Consider the following 6,000-nt stretch of genomic DNA (forward strand, 5'->3'; position numbering starts at 1 on the left):
ATCCTTATATTTTACAAGGGGTACTTTATTCACTATATATACTCACTATATATACAACTCTGTTTCTCTTATGTATTTATTTATATATTTCTATCCTTAATATCAGTGTTAGTAATTTTAATATACCTCACTCTCTGCCTCAGTTGGCTGGAAAATCAAATGACAACTTGGATCCTGTTTCCTGTACTACATGTACAGAAAGCTTAGGGTCCATTATGACATCACTATGGAAGCACTCAGCCTTTGACCTTATATGGTCATTGAATTGATTTCATTGTTGTAATCAGAGCTTAGTGATGTTATTTCTGTCATGACTCGTAATAAATAAAGTATCCCCTGTTGCAAAATATGAAGCTATTAGAACTCACTTCAGAGTTCCATGGCCTGAATGCCTCGCTAACTTATAATATCCTTATATTTTACAAGGGGTACTTTATTCACTATACAAGGGGTACTTTATTCACTATATATATACACCTCTCTCTCTTATTTATTTATATATTTCTATCCTTAATATAAGTTTTAGTAGTTTTAATATACCACACCCTCTGCCTCTGATGCTTACCTCAGCTGGCTGGAAAATCAAATGACAACTTGGATCCTGTTTCCTGTGCTACATGTACAGAAAGCTTAGGGTCCATTATGACATCACAATGTCATATGATGACATCACAATGGCAACCATTGTGAGGTCATTACATTGTGATGACCTCACAATGGTAACCCATGGCAACCATTGTGATGACCTCACAATGGTAACCCATGGCAACCATTGTGATGACCTCACAATGGTAACCCATGGCAACCATTATGATGACCTCACAATGGTAACCCATGGCAACCATTGTGATGACCTAATGGTGGTAACCAATGCAACCATTGTGATGACCTCACAAAGTCTTAAATCTATTTTGTTGTTATTTTTTGCAGTTGTTTTGAATGAAACAGATTATGCACTTTTGTGAATAAACCCAATAGAACCTTAAGGTCCAGAAATATAGTCTTTGATGAGGTGTCAAAGATTCTCCATTGTATGTTACTAGCTTTTCCATGAAATAAGATCCTGATTTAAGAGATTACTAAGAAATACATATAACACCGCCTGTACTGTATTTCACGGAATCGTCGCTTTGTAACATTTTTAAACCCAATGAAATCTATAGATAGCATTATCTTTGTTCTAATATACACATACTGTAAATTACTCATGCTCAATGGAGCACATGGGAATTAAATATATCAACAAATTAGTGATTAGATTTTTCTAGCCAACTACAGGTAGAACATGAAAACAAAACTTTAATGGTTGCCATGGGTTACTGCTAGGGATTCCACCTTTTACCAGTCAGGAGGCACTGGGATGCTGGAGGTGGGTAATGACATAGAATTCAGCAGATCGATGATGTAATGGGGCAAACATCACAGCAGACATGCGGTAAAATGAGAATATATATTTGGGGTGGATCAGGGATTAGGTAGGCAGGCAAGGGTAAAATGTATAGAAATGTATTAACAAGTACATTGTTGTTAAATTTGAAATTCAAGCCCCTTTTTAGTTAGGCTACTGAAATACCAGCCAGGTGCCAACCCTAGTTACAGCCCAGGTGCAAATTTGCCCATTGAGTTCAAATCATTTATAGTCCAGTTTGTGTGCAAGAGGTGCAGGGACATTAACAATTCCAATGGAAGCCAGCATTGTTTTGCAGTTATATGTGTAAATATCTAAAGGGTCAGTTGGAATGTAGACTTCCAGATATCTGAGTTATCTCCCAATTAACTTCAAGTGAGGGGGGAAGAAACGCTGGAAGCACTTCTGATTTGTTCATATTGATTGTATAGTTGAAGGGAGCTTTCTAGGAGAAATAGTCATTGGCCTAGAGGTTAAATGATCAGCCTTGAGGTGGGATCTCATATTAGAGACACTGGTTTGATTCCCTGTTACAACTCCTTAGACCAGTAACTCAATCTCCTGGTGTCCCGGCTTACTTTGTGCACCTATAGTGGCTGCATTGTTTGCTGTGAAAAGTGCTTTGAGGCCAACAGGAGAAAATTGCCATATAAATGATTCCCTTGTGTTTCTGTAGCAAGGAGGGTAATGACTCCATTAAGTTGGGCATTACAAAGATCAAATTATCAGCGAATACTCTTGTCTGGATACTGGTCAACCATGATAACAACTTAACCCAATGATGAAGCTTGTTCCATTTTTAATATCAGATGGACTTCATTCTCCTCACATATAGTGGGCAGTTTGCAGCATACACCAATAATCATTTTCTGTAACTTTAGTCCAGGTGAATTCTCTACCAAGAAGGATTCCACGCCCTCCCCAATTCCATTCTTTTTCATTTATTTTAGTGCATGGCTTTAATTCTGGCTGTACATTAAGATGAACTCCTCTGCCCTTCTATTCCTGTAATAATATAATATCCTCCTCTCCACAATAAAGTAATTACGTCTTCTCTTCTCCTGAATATTCAGTCCACTCGTATCAAGTGGAATCTTTTCAGGTCATCCATTATACAGTTCTATCAGTAAGTGTGCCGAAAACACCAAGAGACCTATTTACTAACATTCAGATTTTTTTATTTACTAATCATATTTTGTTTCTCTAAATATTTGAGTTTTTAAAATTTCTCTAATACTCTACTGAGATTTATGAAGTGTAAAAACCACAAAAAACTCTGATACAAAACTTCTCCAAGTAAAAGCAGTCCAGGTCCCATAGAAGTGAATGGGAGCTGTGCTGATCCTATTGGACTTTCTTTTTGAGCCATTCACACTTTTACAGGTTTTCCAATATTTTTTGCTATTAATCACCTGAAAAACGAAAAATTGTCTGATTATCGGGAAAATCAGACATTTTCACAAAAATACTGTGAAAATCGGAACGAAACACAGAAATTCGCCACTAATTCATGGCAGCCGAATTTATTTGCCCATGGCTAGTCATTGGGTCCATTGTCTCCATTGTTACACCTCTGTGAATCAACATTGGGACAGAGTTTGCTCAGGTATTTACCTGCTTGTTTGGCACATGGTTAAAAAAAAAATTGCGAAATCGGAAAGTTCACAAAAAAAATCGTGAAATTCGGTCGTTTTCACTCAATAATCGTGATATTTGAAGGGTTTCACTAAAAAATCGTGAAATCTGAAGGTTTTCACAAAAAAATCGGGAAGATCAGACATTTTCACATAAAATTTTGAAAATCGGAGCGAAACACAGAAATTCTCCACTAAATCAAATTTATTCGCCCATCACTAGTCATTGGGTCCATTCTCTCCATTTTTACACCTCTGTGTGTCAACATTGGGACAGAGTTTGTTCAGATATTTACCTGCTTGTTTGGCACATGGTTAAAAAAATCTTGTTCTACTGAGATAATTGAATTATTTTTTTTTGGAAATTCAAACATACTTTTATTATTAACAGATGGGATCCATTAGCTTCATGATGGTAGGGCGCTCGTTTGGTTGACCTTTTAACTAATTTCTGCAATTTCATTTTTTTTTTAATAAAAGGGATTTGTTTTATTATTTATGCTGCAGATGACCCTGTAACAGCTATGGGCCACAAGTGCATTTCGATATATTTGCAAAAATATACATCTGTATGAAGTTTTGGGACCCTAAAAAGATGTTCCTGTATGGCTTACTGTCTTTCAACTTGCCATTGAGTATTGCAGAAAATTAAGTGCATGTTGAGTTAGTTTATTACCTATTATGGGTGAATTTATTTGGTAAGCGCAAATTCACGGCGAATTTCAATGATTTGAAGCCGGTGAATAAATTCCCAAAATTTGCTAGCAATTAAACCACGCCCAAATTAGCCTATCACTATTTATTTGCAATGTTTGCAGCAATAAGAAGCTGAGCTACATAGGCACACTCATACACATTCATTTTTAACACAAAGATTTAACAATAAAAAATATATGAATTCATAACTTTTTGATTTGGGCAAATACTCTTGGCATGATAATTAGAATGAATCTGAACTGATTCCAAACCCTCATTTGTATACTGGAATCTGAACAAACTCCTTAAAAAATTGCATAATCTGGAACAAAAATTGTTGTCCCAGTTTTACAGTGCTTTGAAGTCACATTTGGATTCACTGGGGCAGAGCACTAAGTATGATATAGCTCGACCCTTAATAAATCTGCCAATTAGCGTGTATGTAGGAAATATATATTTTTATGAATGAAATCTAACAATGGTTAAAAATAAAATAAATAAAATTATAAATCTTGTTTTTAATTTTACATCTGCCCATATTTCGGACACCCCTGAAAAATATCAACTTAATTTGGTAAAATGAGAGTATTTTTATCCCTCCTAAAATTAACAAGGCAAATCCATAAGCATGGGTAGACAGGGAAGCCATTGGATAAGAAGGAAACTAGGTTCAGATTAGCCATTTTAGAGAGGTATTCTAGGGGTCAAAAATCATTCTCATATTGAGATTTGCAGTTTTTTCAATTATCTCTTTATAATCTTTATCATCCTATGGCACATGTTGCTTCCCCATGATCCCCTTCAGGACATGGAGATCTCAATCTTCAGTAGATCTTCAGTTGGTAGCCAGTTGATCGCATGAGCAAAAAAACAATAAAAAAATGTTTTTTCACTGGCATTATAATAGCACCTTGAAAATGTTATTGCAGTAGTATAACCTTATGGAAAAGGATAATAAAAGTAGTGTCAGCTTCAGTAAAGGCTGAGCAGCCATCAGAGAAGAACAGGTCTACAAACACTGGTTGCCACCATCTTGTATAGGGCCCTGATCATCAATGTTTATATGGTTCAGTATGTCGCTTTTATGTCACAAATTTACTTGTACTCAGCCTCCAGAGAAAAAAGAAGGATTCCAAAAGCAGCCCACGTGTAATTATAGCACTCACTAGTGATTTCACTGTAAATGTGCAAACACCAACATTTTTATGTAATAATTGCTGTAATATGCTTAAAACCCAACACTTCCCAAAGACAATTATAACAAGCACTTAGCTCCTAATATTTCCATCGTTCTATACTACAATATTCATTGTGATCACACAGTCCTGTATACAACAGTTCTAAAGTATAGCATTGGGATTCCTATTACTGAGGATCATTTTCTTGATTCAGCATATTATTCTCAACAACAGTTGTCCCTGGGACAGTGTTGCCTTAAATCTGTTTCAAATGACAAACCATACATTTGCTACACAATTAAGCAATACAGTTTAATATTAAGTATTTCCATGTCTGTTTAGTAATGAAGATTATTTAATTTGAGAACATTGTTCTTAGAAAAGTAATAAGACAAGCAATAGCCTATGTAACTGAAAATTTGTCAATTTCTTTATTTTTGGTGTAAACATGGAGTGAAATTAATCTTTGGAATAATTAAGATTGAAACCAAGACTGTTGCATTGCTTTTCTCAAATGATTTCAAATTGTGTAGTAAAGTAAAAAAAAGTAAGAAGGGAAACTGAGGCAACGTTTTTGGCAAGTGGTGCAAAATGTTTATACTTTATCCCAGATATCACATCACCCCCTTCCAGGGCCGTTCCTGCCATGAGCAGGGGTGATCCGTGGGCTGCTGCCGCCTGAGCACCTTGCAGTGACTGGCCAGTTACAAAGGGCGGCAAAAAGCCGCCTCCTGTAAGTTTAAGAGCCAAATTTCCGTTTTTTAAACCAGAAATTTAGCTCTGCTAGTGCAGAAAGTGCAGTACGCGCTCGTTGCACTAGTGATGCCGCCCCTTTTGGCCCGCTCCGACGCTAAAATTTTAAGCACGGAACGGGAGAGGGGGGCGGCATCGGGTTGCTGCCTAAGGCGGCAGCAGCCCACAAATCACCCCAGCCCCCTTTACAAGTGTCCCACAGCATGACAGCCACTTGGAAGGTAGTAGGCACAAGGAACAGATGCTACTCCGTGGAGTAGATATTTTTTTCATTAGAACCCACTATTTTCAAAGTCCTTCAACAGATAAAGCTGTACTCTAGGCATCTCAA

This window comes from Xenopus laevis, chromosome 3L (assembly GCF_017654675.1).
Source record: "Xenopus laevis strain J_2021 chromosome 3L, Xenopus_laevis_v10.1, whole genome shotgun sequence".
Taxonomy (NCBI): Eukaryota; Metazoa; Chordata; class Amphibia; order Anura; family Pipidae; genus Xenopus; species Xenopus laevis.